This window comes from Diceros bicornis, chromosome 15 (assembly GCF_020826845.1).
Source record: "Diceros bicornis minor isolate mBicDic1 chromosome 15, mDicBic1.mat.cur, whole genome shotgun sequence".
Taxonomy (NCBI): Eukaryota; Metazoa; Chordata; class Mammalia; order Perissodactyla; family Rhinocerotidae; genus Diceros; species Diceros bicornis.
The window spans coordinates 59526404-59552105 of NC_080754.1; the positions used below are offsets into that span (position 1 = coordinate 59526404).

Genomic DNA, 25702 nt, shown 5'->3' on the forward strand with positions numbered 1-25702 from the left:
AGGAAGATCAGGTGTGTGTCTCTCTCCTGAAGCTTCAGGGGTTCTGCTCCTGATTTTCTGTGTTATCCCACAAAGAAGAACATATACACATCTCCAGCAATAAAAACCCAACAGAGCACAATCTAAATCCAAATATGGAAAATAATCCTTTCTCCTGTGGAAGATACAAGCCCGCGGGGTCTTGGCTTGGCTAAAACATCGCTCTGCGGCAAGACACACCTGATTTACATTACAAAATAAAGCGCTTGGTTTAGCTTCTCAAACCTAAACATCTCTGGTGGCTTCAGTTTCCCTCAGGAAAGATACTTTTGAGTCTCCAGAGGTAGGAGCATTCTGAAACAACAGACTCAGACTATTGGAAGTCTCTTCTTCTGATGAAGATTACTGTTGAAGATCTCATAAAAGAGCTTCTCCCATTTCTGGGCTACTGAAGTTCCCTGAAGATAAAGGTACAATCTCAGCACACTAGGATGTGTGTGTGTCTGTGTGTGTCTGTGTATCTGTGTACTATATTGTGATTAATAAGTAATCTATGGGGTGATACATGATACTGTGTGAATATCGCATTGCCCAATAATCCTCAAAAATCTTTCACTCAATAATATTAGCGTCCATTGATGATCCTTGCCTGAATTATTACAGTGTTGGTTGCAAAATGGTGATTTTTCTAATTCTATAATTTTTCTACATTTATTAGCTGGCAGCCTTTAAAGAAGAAAGCTCACCTCCACCATTACCTTTATTTTGAGTGTCACTGTGGACTAATGGGTACTTTTCTGACTCGAGGTAATATAATCCATTACCATTATTATTCTTTTCGATGTTCCATTTATCACAAATTTGGCCAGTGGGAACAACTCTAAGTAACTCTGGTATCCTTCTGACACATCCCCATTAATTTTGAGCACTTCCTCACTTTGTGCACAAGCTGTTTCCAACCCCCTGTGTACTTTCCCTATCCCCCGACTTGGAATTTGCCATTTTCCCAAGAACCTTCGTTCCTTTCAGTGGAGAATGGTATTTAGAAATCAGCATCCACGTGCTAGGTGTGCCCAATGTTATTGCTTCTAGGCTGTTTGAGGAGACAGAGCTGGAAAATAAAAATTTTAAAGAATGATGAGTTAATACTGATACCTCCAATTCAAATCAAATTAAATTTTTTAAAAACATGGTTCTTCCTAAACTTCTCCTATTCCAATTGTACCTCCCTTCTCCCATAGTGAGAACAAAACTCCTGCTTTCTGATAGTTTTCTCTAACCTATAACACATGCAAAATAATTTCAGGATTTCTTCGCTACTATCATTAGAAAAAACAAACTTACTAAGGAAAGATCAGTATTTCTTTGCAGTTCTTTCTGTACTTAAAATACAGTCCATTAAGGGAGTACTGTGCTCAAAAGCTAGTTGAATTAACTCTTTTCTGAGTGGTTATGGTATCAATTTGAAGGTTTCAATAGTTAGGTTAATTTGTGGCTGTCGTGTCAATATTAGGGTTTGCTTTTTAAATTTTTGTTGATTTATTTATTTTATTATTTTTTTTTTGTGAGGAAGATCAGCTCTGAGCTAACATCCATGCCAATCCTCCTCTTTTTGTTGAGGAAGACTGGCCCTGGGCTAACATCCATGCCCATGTTCCTCTACTTTATATGGGATGCCGCCACAGCATGGCCTGACAAGCAGTGCATCGGTGCGCCCCCCGGGATCCGGACCAGGCCCAGGCCGCCAGCAGCAGAGCGCGCGCAGTTAATCGCTATGCCACAGGGCCGGCCCCAAATTTTTGTTGATTTAATATGAAAAATATTTACATGGTTCAAAAGTCAAAACTGCATAAAAAGATAAGCTAAGCGAGGTTGCACTCTGATTTTCAACATTTTCATTAGTTTCTGGTTTATCCTTATATTTCTTTTTTTAACAATAAGCAAATATGTATGTAGTCTTATTTCTCCCTTTTTGTTACAAAAATGTTTATATTATATGTACTCCTTTACGCCTTGCTTTTTTCATTTAACAAAATATTCCTTGAAAACACTCCGTATCATTTCAGAGAGATCTTTGCTGCAGAGTATCACTGTGGAGGTACTATCATTTACTCACTAGTTTTTTTGTGTGTGTGAGGCAGGTCAGCCCTGAGCTAACATCTGCCAATCCTCCTCTTTTTTTTTGCTGAGGAAGACTGGCCCTGGGCTAATATCCATGCCCATCTTCCTCCACTTTATATGGGACGCCACCACAGCATGGCTTGGCAAGCAGCGCGTCGGTGCATGCCTGGGATCTGAACTGGCGAACCCCGGGCCGCCACAGCGGAGCACACGCGCTTAACCGCCTGTGCCACCAGGTGGCCCCATACTCACTAGTTTTATATAGAAGGGTGCTTAGGTTGTTCTCTATTTCCTCTATGAAAATTGATTGGTTTAAACTTTTATCTCTACTAGGGACAATTTTGGAAATTTTTATTTTCCTAGGGAATTATTTCTTTCAACTAGGTTTTTTTAAAAGGTTTTTTTTTAAAGATTTTTATTTATTTATTTTTTTCCCCCCAAAGCCCCAGTAGACAGTGGTATGTCATAGCTGCACATCCTTCTAGTTGCTGTACGTGGGACGCGGCCTCAGCATGGCTGGAGAAGCGGTGCGTTGGTGCGCGCCTGGGATCTGAACCCGGGCCGCCAGCAGCGGAGCACACGCACTTAACCGCTAAGCCACGGGCCGGCCCTCAATTAGGTTTTCACATGCATTTGCAAGAATTTGTACAAAATAGTCTCAAACTTTTAAAAATTGCTTCAGTTTCAATGCTTTTATCTCCCTTTCCATTTCCCATTTTGTATGTTTTCTCCTTTTCTTTTCTTGGTTAGGTTAGGGAGTGGTTTGTCTATTTAATTTATTTTTTTCCAAAGAACTATTTGGCTTATTTTTTCCAAAGATTTATTTACTAGTTCTTTTATTTTTCTTTTTCCAATCATTAATTTCTGCTTTTTAATCTTTATTATTTTGTTCTTCCTGCTTTCTTTTGGTTCATTTTACTGTTCTCTTTCTAGGTTTGGAATTGAAAATTTAGCTCATTTATTTTCATTCTTCCACTTTTACTGATAAAATTTTAGGCTATTGATTCTTCACCTATCACTGCCTTAATTTTCCTGTATCCCTTAGATTTCCTGTAAAATAGAAGGTAGATCTAGAATCCTGATTGGATTTTTATGCAAGAATACTTCACTGATGGTGCAGTGTACTTCAAATTGCATCATACCATGAGGCACACATTACCAGTTGTCCTGGTTTTATTGTTGCTAAAATTGGGTTCTGGTGCTGTCGGCCAGTTTTCTCCATTTTCAAGTTCCCTATCAACATTGTACCTAATAGTTTTAGTAGCCTTAGAGGATAGTTTCCTAGACAGCCTTTATTTCATTAGAGGTTGCAAAATGGTGATGGGCCATTGTATCATTGCTTCTTTATTCATTAGCTGGAATTCATCTATAAAAAAGAACTTTTATATATCTGGCACTACAATCCGTTGCAGTCATTATTCTGTTTTTACTTACCTATTTATTTTATACTTGTATCACTTTTTTCTTATTGTGAAAATCTCCGTTTCTAATAGCATTAATACATTATTTGCTTTTTTTCCTACATTTTGTCACTATTAGTGCTACAGTAAGACAACTGAATGCAGTGTAAAATTTCTTCATGGTTCATTTTTATTTAGAATATATCCTACTAGGGTCGTACTATATTTTATTTTATTTATTTTGTGTGTGTGTGTGAGAAAGATCAGCCCTGAGCTAACATCTGCCAATCCTCCTCTTTTTGCTGAGGAAGACTGGCCCTGGGCTAACATCCATGCCCATCTTCCTCCACTTTATATGGGACGTCGCCACAGCATGGCTTGACAAGAGGTGCGTGGGTGCGCACCTGGGATCCGAACCTGCGAACCCCAGGCTGCCACAGCAGCAGAGCGGGCGCATTTCACCGCTTTCGCCACCAGGCCAGCCCCATAGGGTCGTACTGTATTTTAAAATGAAGGAGTTATTTTATTGATGTAGCTATGGCACCAAATTAATATATGATTAGGTTCATTTGTTTGCAATTTTAGGGATTTATTTTTCTCATTTTCTAACTATTTACACTGTTTATATGGTTCTGAAGCCAAAACTATGTAACAATATGCAGCCATGGAACTTTTTCTTCTGTCCTTGGCCCTTAACCCTGCACCCTTTCCCCCAATATAGGAAACCATTTTCATGAGTGTTTGATGTATTGTTTCTTTTTTTTTTAGTTTATGTTTATCTTTTTTTTTTAATTTTATTTATTTATTTTTCCCCCAAAGCCCCAGTAGATAGTTGTATGTCATAGCTGCACATCCTTCTAGTTGCTGTATGTAGGACGTGGCCTCAGCATGGCGGGAGAAGCAGTGCGTCGGTGCACGCCAGGATCCCAACCCGGGCCGCCAGCAGCGGAGCGCGCGCACTTAACTGCTAAGCCACGAGGCCAGACCTGATGTATTGTTTCATTGTTACTTTTTGAAAAATACAAACAAATACTTTTATTTATTTATTTTTTGTGTGTGTGAGGAAGATCAGCCCTGAGCTAACATCCATGCCAATCTGCCTCTTTTTGCTGAGGAAGACTGGCCCTGAGGAACATCAGTGCCCATCTTCCTCCACTTTATGTGGGACGCCACCACAGCATGGCCTGACAAGCGGTGCATTGGTGCGCGCTCAGGATCTGAACCCTGGCCACCAGCAGTGGCGCGCGCGCAGTTAACCACTATGCCATGGGGCCGGCCCCAAATACTTTTATATATTTCTTTTCCCACCATTTCTCACACAAAAGGTAGCATACCAGAAACATTGTCCTGCATTTTGCTTTATTTCACTTACTGATACAGCCTGGCAATTGTTCCCTGCCAATAGAGAGAGACTGTCCTCAGTGCTTTTCACAGTTGCACAGTTCTGCACTGCTATCACTGGACATTTGGGTTGTTTCCAGTTTTCTTGCTGTACCAAATAATGCCACCATAAGTAGGTGTAATCATTTAGATGTAATTGCATAAAAAAGTGTAATTTATGCCTGTAATTTCATATTTTTGCCAAGTATATCTTTGGGAGACATTCCTAGAAATGAGATTGTTGAGTCAAAGGGTAAATGCTCATGTAATTTTTCTAGACATTGCTAAATCCCCACCGTAGTGGTTATACATTTTTGCCTTGCCGCTAGCAATGAGAAGGCCTGTTTCCTCACAACCTCACAGTATCAAACTTTTGGATTTTTGTTACTCTGATGGGTTAGAAATGGCATTTCAGTATAGTTTTGATTGGCACTTCACTCTTCCTTTCTTTTTATTTTATTTTTTTATTGAGGTAACATTGGTTTATAACATTATATAAATTTCGGGTTTACATCATTATATTTCAATTTCTGTGTAGATGACATCATGTTCACCACCCAAAGACTAATTACCATCCATCACCATACACATGTGCCTAATCACCCCTTTTGCCCTCCTCCCTCCCCCCTTCTCCTCTGGTAACCACCAATCCAATCTCTGCCTCTATGTGTTTGTTTGTTGTTGTTTTTTCTTTGTTTGTTTGTTTTTTGTGAGGAAGATTAGCCCTGAGTTAATATCCCTTGCCACTCCTCCTCTTTTTGCTGAAGACTGGCCCTGGGCTAATATCCATACCCATCTTCCTCTACTTTATATGAGATGCCACCATAGCATGGCTTGACAAGCAGTGCGTAGGTCTGCACCGGGGATCCAAACCTGTGAACCTCAGGCCACGGAAGTGGAGCACGCAAACTTAACCACTACGCCACCAGGCTGCCCCCTACCATTGTTGTTTTTATCTTCTGTTTATAAGGGAGATCATATGATATTTTACTTTCTCCCTCTGACTTATTTCACTTAGCATAATACCCTCAGGGTCCATCCATGTCATCACAATTGGCAAGATTTCATCTTTTTTTATGGCTGAGTAGTATTCTGTTGTGTGTGTGTGTGTGTGTATATATATATATATACATGTATACATATATATATACATATACCACATCTTTATCCATTCGTCCTTTGATGGGCACCTAGGTTTCTTCCAAGTCTTGGCTATTGTGAATAATGCTGCAGTGAACACAGGGGTGCATGTATCTTTACGAATTCGTGTTTTCATGTTCTTTGGATAAATACCCAGCAGTGGAATAGCTGGATCATATGGTAGTTCTATCCTTAATTTTTTTGAGGAATCTCCATACTGTTCTCCATATTGGCTGTATCAGTTTGCGTTCCCACCAGGAGTGATGAGAGTTCCCTTTTCTCCACATCTTCTCCAACACTAGTTATTTCTTTTTTTCTTTTTTTTTTGGGAGGAAGATCAGCCCTGAGCTAACATCCATGCCAGTCCTCTTTTTGCTGAGGAAGACTGGCCCTGGGCTAACATCTGTGCCCATCTTCCTCCACTTTATATGGGACTCCGCCACAGCATGGCCTGACAAGCAGTGCATTGGTGGGAGCCCTGGATCCCAACCCGGGCTGTCAGCAGCAGAGCGCACACACTTAACTGCTATGCCGCAGGGCCGGCCCCACTAGTTATTTCTTGTCTTATTAATTCTAGCCATTCTGATGGGTTTAAGGTGATACCTCGTTGTAGTTTTGATTTGCATTTCCCTAATAATTAGTAATGTTGAACATCTTTACATGTGTCTGTTGGCCATCTGTATATCTTTAGAAAAATGTCTATTCAGATCTTTTGCCCATTTTTTAATCGGCTTGTTAGTTTTTTTGTTGTTGAGTTGTATGAATTCTTTATATATTTTGGAGATTAACCCCTTCCCAGATATATGGTTTGCAAATATCTTCTCCCAATTGTTAGGTTGTCTTTTCATTTTGTCGATAGTTTCCTTTGCTGTACATCCTTTCTTTTATTTAGATGTATTTTTTTTAAATTTTTTTTCATTGAGGTAACATTGATTTAATCACATTGTATACGTTTAGGGTGTATATCATTATTTTTTGACTTCTGTATAGACTACATTGTGTTCACCACCAAAGGCTAGTTGCAATCTGTCACCATACAAATGTCCCCTTTTACCCTCCCCCCATCTCCTTCCCCTCTGCTAACCACCAATCTGTTCTCCCTATCTATGTGTTTGTTTATCTTCCACATATGAGTGAAATCATATGGTAATTGTCTCTCTGTCTGACTTATAATACCCTCAAGGTCTTAGCATAATACCCTCAATGTCTATCCACGTTGTTGCAAATGGCAAGATTTCATCTTTTTATGGCTGAATAGTATTCCATTGTATATATCTCACATCTTCTTTATCCATTCATCTGTCAGTGGGCACTTAGGTTGTTTCCAAGTCTTGGCTATTGTGAATAATGCTGCAATGAACATACGGGGGCATATATCTTTTCAAATTAGTGCTTTTGTATTTTTGGATAAATACCCAGGAGTGGAATAGCTGTATCATATGGTATTTCTATTTTTATTTTTTTGAGGAATCTCTATACTGTTTTCCATAGTAACTATACCAATTTACGTTTCTACCAGCAGTGTCTGAGGGTTCTGTTTTATCCACACCCTCTGTAACACTTGTTATTTCTTGCTTTTTGAATTATAGCCATTCTGATACGCATGAGGTGATATCTCATTGTGGTTTTGATTTGTAGTTTGCTAATAATTAGTGATGCTGAACATCTTTTCATGGGCCAGTTGGCCATCTGTAGATCTTCTTTGGAAAAATGCTTGTTCAAAATCCATTGCCCATGTTTTGTTTGGGTTGTTTGTTTTTTTGTTGTTGAGTTGTATGAGTTCTTTATATATTTTGGATATTAATGCCTTTTCAGATGTATAATTTGCAAATATCTTCTCCCAATCCATAAGACTGTCTTTTTGTTTTGTTGATAGTCTCCTTTGCCATGTAGAGCTTTTTAGTTTGATGTAGTCCCTTTTGTTTATTTTTCTTTTGTTTCTCTTGCCAGGGGAGACATGATATTCAAAAAGATACTGCTAAGACCAATGTCAAAGAGTGTACTGACTATGTTTTCTTCTACAAGTTTTATGGTTTCAGGCCTTACATTCAACTCTTCAATCCATTTTGAGTTAATTTTTGTGTATGGTGTAAGATAATGGTCTACTTTGTTTCTTTTGCTTGTGGCTGTCCAGTTTTCCCAACACCATTTAGTGAAGGGACTTTCCTTTCTCCATTGTATGTTCTTGGCTCCTTTGTCAAAAATTAGCTGTCCATAGATGTGTGGGTTTTTTTCCGGGCTCTCGATTCTGTTCCCTTGATCTGTGCATCGGTTTTTGTGCCAGTACCATGCCGTTTTAATGACTATTACTTTGTAGTATATTTTGAAATTTGGAAGTGTGATATCTCCAGCTTTGTTCTTTTTTCTCAGGATTCCTTTGGCTATTCGGGGTCTTTTGTTCCATATAAATTTTAGGAGTCATTTTTCTATTTCCACGGAAAATTTCATTGGGATTCTGACTGAGATTGCACTGAATTCTGTAGATTGCTTTAGGTAATATGGACATATGGAATAAACGATGTTTATTCTTCTAATCCGTGAGCATGAAATATCTTTTGATTTCTTTACATATTCTTCAATTTCTCTGAACAATGTCTTATTGTTTTCAGTGTACAGTCATTCACTTCCTTGGTTAAATTTATTCCTAGGTATTTTATTCTTTTTGTTGCAATTGTAAATGCAGTTATATTCCTTTTGTGTGTGTGTGTGAGGAAGATCAGCCCTGAGCTAACATCCACGCCAATCCTCCTGTTTTTTGTTTGTTTGTTTGCTGAGGAAGACTGGCCCTGGGCTAACATCCATGCCCGTCTTCCTCCACTTTATATGGGACGCCGACACAGCACGGCCTGACAAGCAGTGCTACGGTGCGCGCCCGGGATCCAAACCAGGGCTGCCAGCAGCAGAGCAGGCAGACTTAACCACTACGCCACGAGGCCGGCCCCTGCAGTTGTATTCTTGATCTCCTTCTGCTAGTTCATCGTTGGTGTGCAAAAGAGTGACTGATTTATGTATGTTGATTTTTTATCCTGCAACTTTACTGTGTTCATTAATTATTTCTAATAGTTTTTTGGTGGATTCTTTAGGGTTTTCTATGTTCAGAATCATGTCATCCACAAATAGTGATAGTTTTACTTCTTCTTTTTTTTTTTTTATTTGGATCCCTTTTATTTATTTCTCTTGCCTATTTGCTCTGGCTAAAACCTCCAGTACTATGTTGAATAAGAGTGGTGAGAGTGGGCACCCTTGCCTCATTCCTGTTCTCAGAGGGATGACTTTTAGTTTTTCACCATTGAGTATGATGTTGGCTGTGGGTCTGTCCTCTATGGCCTTTATTATGTTGAGGTACTTTCCTTGTATACATATTTTATTCAGAGGTTTTATCATAAATGGATGTTGAATCTTTTTTTTTTTATAATTTTATTTATTTATTTTTCCCTCAAAGCCCCAGTAGATAGTTGTATATCATAGCTGCACATCCATCTAGTTGCTGTATGTGGGACGTGGCCTCAGCATGGCAGGAGAAGCGGTGTGTCGGTGCACGACTGGGATCCAAACCCGGGCCGCCAGTAGCGGAGCGCGCGCACTTAACCGCTAAGCCACGGGGCCGGCCCTGGATGGTGAATCTTGTCAAATGCTTCCTCTGCATCTAGTGAGATGATCATGTGATTTTTATTCTTCATTTTGTTAATGTGGTGTATCACATTGATTGATTTGCACGTGTTGAACCATCCCTGCATCCCTGAAATAAATCCCAATTGATCTTGGTGTATGATCCTTTTACTGTGTTGTTGTATTTGATTTGCTAATGTTTTCTTACAGATTTTTGCATCTATGTTCATCAGTGATACTGGCCTGTAATTTTCCTTTTTTGTGTTGTCCTTGTCTGTTTTTCTATCAGGGTAATATTGGCTTCATAAAATGAGGTAGGAAGCATCCCATCCTCTTCAATTTTTTGGAAGAGTTTGGGAAGGATAGGTGTTAAATCTTCTTTGAATGTTTGGTAGAATTCAGCAGAGAAGCCATCTGGTTCTGGACTTTTGTTTTTTGGGAAGTTTTTGATAACTGTTTCAATCTCTTTACTAGTGACTGGTCTATTCAGATTCTCTATTTCTTCTTGACTCAGTTTTGGGAGGTTGTATAATGCTAAGAATTTATCCATTTCTTCTAGGTTATCCAATTTGTTTGCGTATAGTTTTCCACAGTATTTTCTTTTTTGTGTGTGTGAGGAGGACTAGCCCTGAGCTAACATCTGATGCCAATCCTCCTCTTTTTATTTTCTTGAGGAAGATTGGCCCTGGGCTAACATCTATGCCCATCTTCCTCTACTTTATATGGGACACTGCCACAGCATGGCCCGACAAGGGGTGCGTCAGTGTGTGCCCGGGATCTGAACCCATGAACCCCAGGCCGCCACAGCGGAGTGCGCGCACCTAACCGCTCTGCCACCGGCCGGCCCCTCCGTAGTATTTTCTTATAATTCTTTGTTTTTCTGTGGTATCCATTCTAATTTCTCCTCTTTCATTTCTGATTTTATTTATTTGAGCCTTCTCTCTTTTGGTTTAGTGAGTCTAGCTAAGGGTTTGTCAATTTTGCTTATCTTTTCAAAGAACCAGCTCCTAGTTTTGTTAACATTTTCTATTGTCTTTTTAGTCTCTATTTCATTTATTTCCACTCTGAATTTTATTATTTCTTTACTTGTACTGCTTTGGGGGTTCCTTTGTTCTTCTTTTTCTAGTTCTTTTATGTGAATTGTTAGATTGTTTAGTTGAGATTTTTCTTGTTTCTTGAGTTAGGCCTATATTGCTATAAAACTCCCTCTTTCTACCGCTTTTGCTGCATCCCATAGATTTTGGTATGTTGTGTTGTTATTTTCATTCGTCTCTAGGTATTTTTGCATTTCTACTTTGATTTCTTCATAGATCCAGTGGCATGTTGTTTAGTCTCCACATATTTGTGATTTTTCCAGCTTTCTTCTTGCAGTTGATTTCTTGTTTTATACCATTGTTGAACAAGATGATTGATATGGTTTCAATCTTCTTAAATTTATTTATTTATTTTTATTTTATTTTTTGTATGTGTGAGGAAGATCAGCCCTGAGCTAACATCCATGCTAATCCTCCTCTTTTTGCTGAGGAAGACCGGCTCTGAGCTAACATCTATTGCCAATCCTCCTTTTTTTCCCCCCAAAGTGCCAGTAGATTTTTGTATGTCATAGTTGCACATCCTTCTAGTTGCTGTATGTGGGACGCGGCCTCAGCATGGCCGGAGAAGCGGTGCATCGGTGCATGCCCGGGATCCGAACCCGGGCCGCCAGTAGCGGAGTGCACCCACTTAACTGCTAAGCCATGGGGCCGGCCTTCTTCTTAAATTTATTGAGACATATTTTATTTCCTGACACATGGTCTATCTTTGAGGTTGTTCCATTAGCACTTTAGAAGAATCTGTATTCTACTTTTGGATGGATTGTTCTATATATATCTATTAAATCCATCTGGTCTATCATTTCATTTAGGCCCCATGTTTTCTTGTTGACTCTGTCTGGATGATCTATCCATTGATGTAGGTGGGGTATTAAACTCCCCTACTGTTATTGTTTCTGTTGATTTCTCCATTTAGGTCTGTTACTAGTTGCTTTATGTACTTTGGTGCTCTAAAGTTAGGTGCATATATTTTAATAAATACTCTGGCTTCTTGGTGGATTGTCCCCTTTATCATTATGTAATGTCCATCTTTGTCTCTTGTTATCTTTTTTGGCTTGAACTCTATTTTGTCTTATATATGTCTGGCTACACGCATTTTCTTTTGGTTTCATTTGCTTGAGTATCATCTTCTATTTTTTCATTTTGAGCCTATGTCTGTCTTCAGAGCTGAAATGGGTCTCCTGGAGGCAGCATATTGTTGGGTCTTCTTTTTTAATACTTTCTGCCACTCTGTGTCTTTTGATTGGTGAATTCAATCCATTTACATTTAGGGTGATTGTTGATACATGAGGACTTAATATTGCCATTTTATCTTTTGTTTTCTGGTACTTCTATATTTCCATTGCTTCTTTTTTTTGTCTTTCTGTCTGCCATTTTAGTTTGCTAGGTTTCTGTAATGTCTTTCAGTTTTTCCTTTATTTATGATTTGTGACTCTGCTCTGAATTTTTGTTTTGTAGTTACCATGAGGTTTGTATAAAAGAATCTCATAGATGAGATAGTCCTTTCCTGGCTGATAGCATCTTATCTCCATTAGCCTATGCAGATTCCATCCTTTTCCTCTTCCCCTTCAATGTTTTTGTCATCACAAATTATCCGTTTTTGTTCTGTGAGTTTGTTACCAAATTGAACGGTTATATTTATTTTTAATGCTTTCTTTCTCTTTAGTCTGTATGTTATAATTGTTTACTAACCTATTCTGGTAGTGAGTTGCAATCTTCTGATTCTATGTGTCTATTTATCACCTTACTCAAAGCTTTGTATAACTTTGCCTTTTTGTTTCAGATAGGAGAGCTTTTGAAGATTTCTTGTAAGGCAAGTCTTGTGGCGATAAGCTCTGCTTTTGTTTGTCTGGGAAAGCCTTTATTTCCCCTTCATATCTGCAGGATAACTTTGTTGGATAGAGTATTCTTGGCTGATAGTATTTATCTTTTAATATTTTGAATGTATCATTCCACTCTTCCCTGGCCTGTAGACGTTCTGCTGGGAAATCCACTGATATCCTAATGGGGGTTCCTATGTGGGTTATTTTCTTCTCTTTGGCTGCCCTTAATAGTCTTTCTTTGTATTGACTTTTGATAGTTTTAATATAATGTGCCTTGGAGAAGGTCTTTTTGCGTTGAGATAATTAGGAGTTCTATTGGCTTCATGTACTTGTATATTCAGTTTCTTCAGAGGTTTGGGAAGTTCTCAGCTATTATTTCTTTAAATAAGCACTATGTTCCTTTCTCGCTCTCTTCTCTTTCTGGAATATCCATTATCCTTATGTTGGTTTTCCTAGTTGAGTTGGATATTTCTCGTAGAATTTCTTCATTTTTAAAAAATTTTAGTCCTCTCTCCTCTTCCACCTGAATCATTTCTAGATTTCTATCCTCAAGTTCACTAATTCTCTCTTCCGTGTGGTCTGCTCTATTTCCAGTGCTTTCTACTTTATTCTTTGTCTCATATATTGTGTTCTTCAGATCCAGAATTTCTCTTTGGTTCTTTTTTAAAGTTTCAATCTCCTTCATAAAGTGCTCCTGTTCATTAATTTTATTCCTGAGCTCACTGAACTGTCTTTCTGAGTTTTCCTGTAACTCATTGAGTTTCTTCATGACAGCTAAATTCTCTGTCAGTTAGACTGCAATCTTCTGTGACTTCAAGTTTTGTTTCTGGAAAATTGACATTTTCTTTTTGTGATACTGTAATTTTTCATGGTGCTTGATTAGTTGTTCCACTGCTGGCACATTTGTGGTAGCAAACACCTTTCTTATTTGGGTAAGGCTTTGTTTACTTTGAGCCCCTGCTATTTCTGGTTGTATTTGAGAGCCTACACTTTCCACCATCCACTGCCTCTGCAAGAGGTATTGTTAGTGCCCTCCTTGTGCTGCTTATGCCTCAGAGGTTGCTGATACCTTGCTGCTTATGATGTCTCTGCAGTTATGGGTGTCACCAGGCTTGCAAGCCCTTCTGCTGCTTCTGGGGTCACCTAGGTCACATGTTCCCCCACTGCAGCAGGGGTAGGGGAGAATGGGGTAGGAGCCAGGGTCATGGGCACCTCTGCTTGACTAGGTTTGGTGGGTCTCCAGATGCCACTCCTATAAGTGGGGAAAGGCAAATTTGTGGGTACTACTGCATCTGAGGAGACTGGGGTCATGAGCTCTGCTGTTGCTCTCACCTAGCTCTCTGTGGGCTCTCCCCGAGCTCAGGCACTGCTGCCATGTGTGCCAGCTGCACTTGCTGCTCCCAGGTTTTCTGGGAGTGCTTTCACTGCTGCTGCTAGGTGGGAGGCGTCATGGGTGACATCACCACAAGGGAGGGGTACCTTGGTCACAAGTGCCACCAGGGTTCCTGAAATCTCTAGTCTCAGGGATTGGCATGGTTCCTGACACCTCAGGTCCTGGGCACTACTGTTGCTGCAAGGGACTTGGGGTCTTGTATACAGCCCCCACCACTGAGGCTGAGTTGCACCACTGAGGTTCCTGAAGTCTCAGGTCACAGGTGCTTCTGTCCACTTCTGGAGAGGTGGAGGTGCTGCATCATGAGTGCCGCTTTGGTTACTGCAGCCTCTAGTTTCAAGCACCAGCATCATTCCTGCAACCTCAGGTCATGAGCACCTCCACCACTGCCAGAGGTATCAGAGTCTTGGATCAGTCCCCTCTGCTGGGCGGGCCTGGGTCAAAGGCACTGCTGCTGGGGGACAGGGGAGGGGCTGGGTCACAGGTATCATTGTGCTTCTTGAAGTCTCTGGTCATGGGCTCAGCAGCAGTTCTTGGCATGTTAAGCAGCATTGGCTGCCTTGATTCCTGGATCCTCCATTTGTGGGTGTTACCTCAATTCCTGGGGCCTCTGGTTGTGGGGATTACCTCAGTTGCTGGGGCCTTCACTTGTGGGCATTACCACGTTTTTGGGGCCTCTTGTCTAAAGAACTGCTGCCACTGCTCCCCTGATTCCACCACCTCTAGGAGGTCCAGTCCACCAACCTTCAGATGTATAGATGTATGTAACTCTCAGGAATTCTGGTGTGCTGTGCAGGGAGTCCTTTTTGGTGTTTGGATGTCCTATTGGTTTTGAGTTAGAGGAGAGAGACAAAGGGAACAATTCACTCCACTGTGATGCTGACATCATTCTCTAGACAATTTTTTACTGTGTCAAAATATACATAAGATTTATTATTTTAACCACTTTTAAGTAAGTGTACAGTTCAGTGGCATTAAGTATGCTCACACTGTTGTGCAACCATTGCCACTGTCCATCTCCAGAACTTTCATCATCCTAAACTGAAACTCCATACTTACTAAAGAATTGCCCATTCCCCACTTCTCCCCAGCCCATGGTAACCACTGATCTACTTTCTGTCTCTACGTATTTGAGTATTCTAGGTACCTCATATATGTGGAATCCTACAATATTTGTCCTTTTTTGTCCAGCTTATTTTGCTTAATTTATTCTAAGAGTTCATCCATGTTGTAGCAGGTTTTAGAATTTCACTCCTTCTTAAGGCTGAATAATATTCCATAGTATGTACATACATTTTCTTTATTCATCTATCAATAGACATTTGGATTGTTTCCATTTTTTGGCTATTGTGAATAAAGCTTCTGTGAACATTAGTGTACAAATATCTGTTCAAATCCCTGCTTTCAATTCTTTTGTGTATATACCCAGAAGTGGAATTACTGGTTCTGATGGTAATTCTGTGTTTAATTTTTTGAGGAACCATTATATTTTTTTCCCTAGCAGCTGCATGATTTTGCTTTCCCATCAGCAATGCACAAGGCTTCCAATTTCTCCACATCCTTGCCAACAGTTATTTTCTGGAGTTTTTTTGATAATAACCATTCTAATGGGTCTAAAGTGGTATTTCATTGTGGCCTGGTCTGCATTTCCTTAATGATGAGTGATATTGAGCCTCTTTTCATGTGGTTTTTGCTCATTTGTATATCTTTGGAGAACTTTATTCAAGTTCTTCGCCCATTTTTAAATTGGGTTGTTTTGTTGTTGTTGAGTTTTAGTAGTTCTTTGTATATGCTTGATATTAATCCCTTATTACACATATGATTTGCAAATATTTTTCTCATTCTGAGGGTTGCTTTTTTACTCTGTTGATAATGTCCTTTGACACATAAAAGTATTTAATTTTTTTTTCCTGAGGAAGTTTCTCCCTGAGCTAACATCTATGCCAATCTTTCCCTATTTTGTGTGTGGGTCACCGCCACAGGATGGCTGACGAGCGGTGTAGGTCCACACCTGGGATCCAAACCCATGAACCCAGACAGCCATAGGGGAGTGTGCTGAACTTAACCACTATGCCATGGGGCCGGCCTCAAAGTATTTAATTTTGATGAGTCCAGTTTGTTTATTTTTTCTTTTGTTGCTTGTGTCAGTGGTCTCATATCCAAGAAATCATTGCCGAATCCAATGTCATGAGGCTTTTCCCCTATGTTTTCTTATAAGAGTTTTATAGTTTTAGTTTTTATGTTTAGATCTTTGATCCCTTTTGACTTAATCTTTGTTTTTTGATGGGTTTTTTTGGTGAAGAAGATTAGCCCTGAGCTAACATCTGTTGCCTGTCCTCCTCTTTTTGCTGAGGAAGATTGGCCCTGGGCTAAGAACCGTGCCCATCTTCCTCTACTGTATGTGTGGGACACCACAGCATGGCTGATAAGCAGTGCGCAGGTCCATGCCTGGGATCTGAACCTGTGTACCCTGGGTCACTAAAACAGAATGTGCAAACTTAACCACTATGCCACCAGGCTGGCCCCATTTTGACTTAATTTTTGTATATGATTTTAGGTAAGGGTCCAGCTTTATTTTTTTGGATATGGATGTACAGTTTTCTAAGCATCATTTGTTGAAAAGACTGTCCTAAACCATGAGTCGTATTGGCACCCTTGCTGAAAATCATTTGACCGTATATATGAGGGGGTATTTCTGGGCTCTCCATTCTATTCCATTGTTCTGTCTTTACACCAGTACCTCATTGTTTTGATTACTGTAGGTTTGTAATAAGATTTGAAATCAGGAAGTGTGATACCTACAACTTTATTCTTCTTCAGGATTGTCTTGCCTATTTGGGATCCCTTGAGATTTAACATGAATTTTAGGATGGATTTTTCTATTTCAGCAAAAAATGTTGGGATTCTGATAGGGATTTCATTGACTCTGTAGATCACTTTGAGTAGTACTGACATGTTAACAATATTAAGTTTTTTAATCCATGAATTGGAATGTCTTTCCGTTTATTTGCATCATCTTTCATTCCTTTGAGCAACGTTTTATAGTTTTCAGGGTACAAGTTGCTCACCTTCTTGGTTAAAGTAATTCTTAAGCATTTTATTCTTTTTGATGCTATTATAAATGGAATCCTTTTCTTAATTTCCTTTTTGGATTGTTCATTGTTAAATTTTCTCTTGTTATGAAAAGGTTGAGTATTTTTTTCATGTGTTTAGGGGCCATTTGCATTTCTTTTTCTATGGAACTGTCTGTTCATATCTTTCACTCGTTTTTCTTTTCTGTTTGTATTTTTTCAACTTTTAGGAGTTCTTTATATATTACTGTATTAGCTGTCTGGATAGGGGTTTGAATTATACAGGTCTATACATTTGTCAAAAATCAGTGAATGTATACTTAAGATTTGTGCATTTCATTGTATTTAAATTTTATATCAGAAGATAAACCTGTAAACAAATATTGAACTCTAATGATGTACATGCAGATGTATTTAGAGAGCAGTACACTGATGTGCACAGTTTACTTTGTAATGCATTAAAATAATATGGATGAATAGAGAGAGAAAATATATATGTGATAAGGCAAGTACAGTAAAATGTCAATGATGGAGTCTAGGTGGTGGGTGTGTGGGTGTTCCCTATAAAATTTTTTCAAATTTGCTATATGTTTGAAAATGTTCATAATGAAATATTAGGGAAAATATTAGCCCTCTAATGATACACAGCACAAACATTTATTCCAAGTTGTCACCTTTTTTTACTTTGGTTATATTTTTCCTTATGAAAAGTTTGTTTTTAATTTCTATATAGACACGATTATGAATCTTATTCCTTCTTGGTTTTGTGTCATATTTTATGTAGTTTTCCTTCTCTTATGTTATGAAACAATTCATCCATGTTTTCTTCTACTACTTGCATTGTTTCCTCTGTGTGTGTGTATGCCTGTTTGTGTGTTTCACTCAAATCATTATTTTTTAAGAAATAAATGACTGCAGATTCAGTGAAACACCTCGTACTTCTAGTCTCTGTCACTTTACCCCTTCTCCAGAGGAAATCATTGTGCTGGTTTTGCTGGTTATCACTCTTGTGCTTTGTTATATATGTATATATTTACAAACAATACATATGTATGTTTTTCACATAGTCATAAATCCCACCTTTCTGGAATTGCTTTCTTTGCTCAATATTGTATTTTTTAAATTTATCCAAGCTGAGAGATATAGCTTTAATACATTAATTTTAACTTTATATGAAATTCTTCCTAAGAACATACTGCACTTATTTATCAATCCTCTCATTTGTACATTTTTAGTTTGTTTCAGATGCATCTCCGTTAAATGAAACCTGTCATAAACATTCTTCTGTGTATCTTCTTGTGCACACATCCAAGAGTTTCTCCAGAGAAGACACTTAGGAGTGAAACTGCTGGTTTGCAGGATATATACATCTTCAATTTTACTAGAAAAGTTGTTTTACCAATTCATACACTCTTTAGTGATTATATCCTGACAACTTTGTAATATTGCATTTTAAAATTTCTGGTGGTAGTTTAGAAGAAGGCAGTGTAGGAGGATCCTGAACTCGCCTCCTCCCATGGACACAACCTGTGCTACTGTGTGCCCCCAAGCCTAGCAACCAGCCTCATTGGGGGCATGACTCGCCAGCAAAATTGCAGTAGTTGTGTGCTACTAGACCTCACAGCCAGCTGTGTCAGGGGCTTGCCCTGTTCAATAACGTGACTGTAGCAACCACACTCAGCTGAGCCTTACAACCAGCTAGCCTGGGAGCCAGCCTAGCTTACTTGTGCACCTGCAGCAACAGAAGGACACATACAGACCACACAGGGGACCCTCTTGGAGCATTTGGCATGGGTGATGAGAGGGGAGCACACTGCTGGGCTCCATAAGGCATCTCTTACATAAGGCCACATTTCCAAGATTGAGAGACATAGCTGATCTAGCTAATACATAGAAAGAAGCACAGAGAAGTAGGCAAATGAGGAGACAAAGGAATATGTTCCATATAAAGGAAGAAGACAATTCCTCAATAAAAGAACTAAATGAAACAGAGATAAACAATCTATCTAACAAGGAGTATAAACTAATAGTCATACGGATGATCACTGATCTTGGGAGAAGAATAGATGAATTCAGTGAGAACATTAACAAAGAATTGGAAAATATAAAAAAGGGCCATTCAGAGCTGAACAATACAATAATGGAAATGAAAAATTCACTAGAGGGAATCAGCAGCAGAGTAGATGACACAGAAGAAGGGATCAATGTTCTGAATGAAAGAGTAGAGGAAATCACCCAAGCTGAACAGAAAAAAGAAAAAAGAGTTCAAAAGAATGAAGACAGTCTAAGGGACCTCTGGGACAACATCAAGCATACTAACATCTGCATTATAGGTGTCCCAGAAGGAAAAGAGAGCCAAAGGGGCAGAGAACTTACCTGAAGAAATAATAGCTGAAAATTTCCCTAACCTAGGGAAGGAAACAGACATTCAGGTACAGGAAGCACAGAGAGTACCAAACAAGATGAACCCAAGGAGACCCACACTAAGACACATTATAATTAAAATGTCAAAAATTAAAGATAAAGAGAGAATCCTATAAGCTGCAAGAGAAAAGCAACAAGTTACATACAAAGGAAACCCCATAAGGCTACCAGCTGACTTTTCAGCAGAAACTTTACAGGCTAGAAGGGAGTGGCATGATATACTCAAAGTGCTGAAAGAAAAACCTACAACTAAGAATACTCTACCTGGCAAGGTTATGATTCAAAATGGAAGGAGAGATAGAGTTTTTCAAACAAGCAAAAAGTAAAGGAGTTCATCACAACTATAGTGCCCTTAAAATAAATGTTAAAGAGACTTATTTATGAGAAAAGGAAAAGGCGACGAATAGGAATAAGGAAATTATCAAAGAAAAAATATCACTGGTAAAGGCAAATATACAATAAAGGTAGTGGGCCAACTACCTATAAAGTTGATATGAAGGTCAAAAGAATTAAAATCATGTGTATCTATAGGGCCAGCCCCGTGGCTTAGCGGTTAAGTGCATGTGCTCCGATGCTGGTGGCCCGGGTTCGGATCCCAGGTGCGCACCAACGCACTGCTTCTCTGGCCATGCTGAGGCCATGTCCCACATACAGCAACTAGAAGAATGTGCAGCTATGACATCCAACTATCTACTGGGGCTTTGGGGGAAAAAATAAATAAATAAAATTATAAAAAAAAAAAAAAAGAACATGTCATCCAAAAATTGCAGAATACACATTCTTCTCAAATGCACATGGAACATTCTCCAGCATAGATAACATATTTGGCCACAAAACAAGTCTCAATAAATTTAAGAAGATTGGAATCACATCAAGCATGTTTTCTAATCACAACAGTATGAAACTAGGAATCAAATACAAGAGGAAAATTGAAAAAGTCACAAATATGTGGAGATTAAACAAAACACTACTGAACAACTATTGAGTCAACAGAGAAATTAAAAGAGAAATCAGAAGGTACCTAGAGACAAATGAAAATGAAAATACAACATACCAAAATGTATGGGATACAGAAATAGTGGTACTAAGAGGGACGTTTATAGTAATACAGGCCTACCTTAAGAAACAAGAAAAATCTTAACTAAAAAAACCTAACATTTTAGCTCAGGGCCAGTCTTCCTCAGCAAAAAGAGGAGGATTGGCATGAATGTTAGCTCAGGGCTGATCTTCCTCACCAAAAAAAAAAAAAACATCTAACAATTCACATAAAAGAACTAGAAAAAGAAGAAGAAATGAATCCTCAAAGCAGCACAAGGAAAGAAATAATAAAATTCAGAGTGGAAATAAATGAAAGAGACTAAAAAGACAATGGAAAACATTAACGAAACTAAGAGCTGGTTCTTTGAAAAGATAAACAAAATTGACAAACCCTTAGCTAGACTCACTAAGCCAAAAGAGAGAAGGCTCAAATAAATAAAATCAGAAATGATAGAGAAATTACAATGGATACCACAGAAATACAAAGAATTATAAGAAAATACTATGGAAAGCTATATGCCAACAAATTAGATAACCTAGAAGAAATAGATAAATTCTTAGAATTACACAACCTCCCAAAACTGAGTCAAGAAGAAATAGAGAATCTGACTGGCTAGTCACTAGTAAAGAGATTGAAACAGTAATCAAAAACTTCCCAAAAAACAAAAGTCCAGGACCAGAAGACTACTCTGCTGAATTCACCAAACATACAAAGATTTAGTACCTATCCTTCTCAAACTCTTCCAAAAAGTTGAAGAGGATGGGATGCTTCCTACCTCATTTTATGAGGCCAATATTACCCTGATAGAAAAACCAGACAAGGACAACACAAAAAAGGAAAATTACAGGCCAGTATCACTGATCAACATAGATGCAAAAATCTGTAAGTAAATATTAGCAAATCGAATACAACAATACATTAAAAGGATCATACACCAAGATCAACTGGGATTTATTTTAGGGATGCAGTGATGGTTCAACATGTGCAAATCAATCAATGTGATACACCACATTAACAAAATGAACAATAAAAATCACATGATCATCTCAGTAGATGCAGAGGAAGCATTTGACAATATTCAATATCCATTTATGATAAAACCTCTGAATAAAATATGTATACAAGGAAAGTACCTCAACATAATAAAGGCCATAGAGGACAAACCCACAGCCAACATCATACTCAATGGTGAAAAACTAAAAGCCATCCCTCTAAGAACAGGAACAAGACAAAGGTTCCCACTCTCACCACTCATTTAAGAAAGTATTGGATGTCCTAACCAGAGCAATTAGGCAAGAAAAATAAATACAAGGGGTCCAAACTGGAAAGGAAGAAGAAAAACTGTCACTATTTGCCAATGACATAATTTTATATATAGAAAACCCTAAAGAGTCTACCAAAAAACTATTAGAAATAATAAATGAATTCAGTAAAGTTGCAGGGTAAAAAATGAATGTAAAAAATATCAATTCTTTCTATACATGAACAATGAAACAGCAGAAAAGAGAAATCAAGTATACAATCCCATTTATAATTGGATTAAGAAAAATAAATTATCTAGGAAGAAACTAACCAAAGAAGTGAAAGACCAATACACTGAAAACTATAAAACATTGTTGAAAGAAATCAAAGAAGACATAAAGAAATGGAAACATATTCCCCACCCATGTATTGGAAGAATTAACATATTTAAAACGTCCATATTGCCTACAGTAATCTTTGGATTCAATTCAATCTCTATCAAAGTCCCAATGACATTTTTCATAGAAATAGAACAATGAATCCCAAAATTTATATGGAACAACAAAAGACCCTGAATAGCCAAAGTAATCCTGAGAAAAAAGAACAAAGCTGGAGTTATCAGACTGCCAGATTTCAAAATACACTATAAAGCTATAGTATTAAAACAGCATTGTACTGGCACCAAAACTGACACATGGATCAATGGGACTTAATAGAGAGCCAGGAAATAAACCCACACATCTATGGACAGCTAATTTTTGACAAAGGAGCCAAGAACATACAATGGAGAAAGACAAGTCTCTTCAATAAATGGTGTTGGCAAAACTGGACAGCGATAAGTGAAAAAATGAAAGTAGACCATCGTCTTATACCATACACAAAAAATTAACTCAAAATGGATTAAAGAGTTAAATGTAAGGCCTGAAACCATAAAACTTGTAGAAGAAAACATAGGCAGTACACTCTTTGACATTAGTCTTGGCAGTATTTTTTTGAATATCATATCTCCCCAGGCAAGGGAAACAAAAATAAACAAATGCGACTATATCAAACTAGCAATTCTGCACAGCAAAGGAAACCATCAACAAAATGAAAAGACAACCTACTTAACGGGAGAAGATATTTGCAAATTATACATCTGAAAAGGGGTTAATGTCCAAAATATATAAAGACCTCATACAACTCAACAACAAAAAAATAAACAACTCAATTAAAACATGTGCAGAGGGTAGGAACAGACATTTACTAAAGAAGATATACAGATGGCCAAGAGGCACATGAAAAGATGTTCTATATCACTAATTATTAGTGATAGGGAAATCAAAACAATGAGATATCACCTCATGCCCCTCAGAATGGCTATTATTGAAAAGGCAAGAAAAAAACAAGTGTTGGAGACAATGTGGATAAAAGGAACCCTCATACACTGCTCATGGGAATGTAAACTGGTGCAACCACTACAGAAAACAGTATGGAGATTCCTCAAAACATTAAGAACTAGCATACGATCCAGTTATTCCACTTCTGGGTATTTATCCAAAGATTACAAAAACACTAATTTCAAAAGATATATGCACCTCTACGTTCACTGCAGCATTATTCACAATAGCCAAGACTTAGAAACAACCTTAGTGCCCATCAACCTATTAATTGATGGAGAAGATGTGTTATATACAATGGAATACTACTCAGCCATAAAAAGAGATGAAATCTTGCCATTTCCAACAACATGGATGGACATTGAGGGCATTATGCTAAGTGAAATCAATTAGATGGAGAAAGATACCATAGTATTTCACTCATACGTGGAAGATAAAAAGAACAACAAATAAACACATAGATATAGAGAATAGATTGGTGGTTACCAGAGGGGAAGGGGTGGGGGAAGGGTGAACAGGGTAAAAGGGTACATGTACATAGTGATGGATGATAGACTTCGGGTGGTGAATATGATGTAGTCTACACAGAAATCAAAATGTGATGTACACTGGAAATTTACATAATGTTATAAACCAACGTTACCTCAATTAAAAAAGTGCACTAACAATAAAAAATAAAAATAAATAAAATAGTAAAATTTCTGGCAATGAGCAGGTATAAAATTGTATTTCATTGTGGCTTTAATTTGCATTTCTCTGATTCCTATGAAAATGTGTTTCATTTCAGATACTTATTGACCATACAGATTTCCTCTTTGGGGAATTTCTGGTTCATATCCCTGGTCAATTTTTCTACTGGTCTAAGCAGGGCCATCTTCATGGGCATGAGAAATGTGCACTCAGTCACACAGGGCCCTGCACTTAGAAGGGCCCTGTGCTTTATTTAATGCTCTGCTGTCAGTGTCTTGAAATTCTTAATAATTTTTTTTACAAGGGTCCCTGCATTTTCGTTTTGCACTGGGCTCCACATATTCTGTAGCTATTCCTGAGGTTGAGCTATGTTTGAACTGAGTTCTGAAAGATGAAAAGTGATTCATATGGATCTGCATTGTTCAACATGGCGGCCACTTAGCCACATGTGGCCAAGTAAAATTAAAAATTCAATTCTCAGTCTCATTAGCTACATTTGAAGTTCTCAATAGCTACAAGTTGTTAGTGCCTCTGGTATTTGAATATAGAGAGCATTTTCATTATTACAAAAAGTTCTATTGGACAGTGCAGCTCTAGACTCTTGCGGCTTCAAGTGTGGTCCACCAACCAGGAGTATCCGAGTGCCAATCAGTTTGTTAAAGTGCAGAATCTTCTGCCCCCTTCAAGACCTACAGAATCAGAATCTGTTTTCAACAAGATCCACCCCCCCCCAACCCCCAGTGATTCTTATGCACATTTAGGTTTGAGAAGCACTACTACAGAAGAGGTAGGCCTTGGGTGAGTCAGGTAGGTGTGGTTCTAGGGTGGAGGGAATCAGGGAGGGAAATTGCATTCTGAGAAAACAGTGCAAAACAAAGACAAGTGCATGAAAATGCACCCACAGCAGGAACCGGAACAGCAGGAGCCAGGAGCTGAGGCAGATGTGAACAGTTTTGTAGCCCTTGGGATTGTGCCCTATGGGGATGCACTGACCAATTGAAGAAGGGAGTGCATGAAAAGATCTAGGTCTGAGGAACACAGCCCTCATGCTAATGTGAAGGACCAGAGAGGCAACTTGGAAGTTGGGAGCAGATAGACAGCTCTCACCCAAACCCAGAGAGATGAGGCTTTCTGGGAGTCAGAGAAGGGTCAGAAGGGCAGGGCCTCAGAGAACCTACAGGGTCTTTGTCACTGACTGGATGTGTGGAGTAAGGGAGAAGGATGAATTGAGGGTCAAACTTGAGTGAGTGAAAATTGGAGCTGCTTTAACCAAATCAGGACTCCAGGAGAATAAATAGACTTTATGAGGTTGACTTGGACACGTTAAATTTGAGGTATTCTGGGAGATTTGTTCACCAGTTTGCCCACCTGCCAAATGAAGGTAGTGGTAGTATCCATCCCACAGGACTGATGTATTGATAATCAGCTCATATGGTATATATGAATATGCTGTGTTAATGTTTGAGTGCCATATGCGTGTTGTCTAGTATCAGTCCTGAATGTATCTGTAGTCTGATGGAAGGAAACAGAGGAGACGCTGAAATACTGCCTGCATTTGCACAAAAGCAGCACCATCCGTCTAGTTCAGTAAGACAGGAGACACTGGAGGAAAATGTTGAAGAGAATGAAAAATGAGGATAGTCAAGTAAGAAAGAAAAGATAACAAATCATCAATTAGAAATACACCCCAGCTGCTTCAAAGCTTTCCATCAAGTGGAAGAAGACAGAGTTAAAATGAAATTTGGGAGAAAACACATATTAAAAGCTTCAACTGAGCAATTAGTAGCATCACTTACTGTAGATTAGAAACCCTCTCCAGAATCCCTTCTGCCTTGGAACATACACAGCATATATTACAAACCGTTTTTAATGTTTCAATTATCATCTGCAGACACACTTAAATTTAGAATGTAATATTTCC

At 38.5% G+C, this 25702-nt stretch overlaps 1 protein-coding gene across 1 annotated transcript in view; it reads left to right on the forward strand.

The window, feature by feature from the left end:
- The first annotated feature begins 231 nt into the window (after positions 1–231).
- Positions 232–25702, forward strand: part of B3GALNT1 (beta-1,3-N-acetylgalactosaminyltransferase 1 (globoside blood group)) — a 76613-nt gene continuing 51142 nt past the window's right edge. The window contains exon 1 of the mRNA XM_058556430.1: positions 232–449. The gene's annotated coding sequence lies outside the window, so the exon portion shown is untranslated. The remainder of the gene's footprint in view (positions 450–25702) is intronic.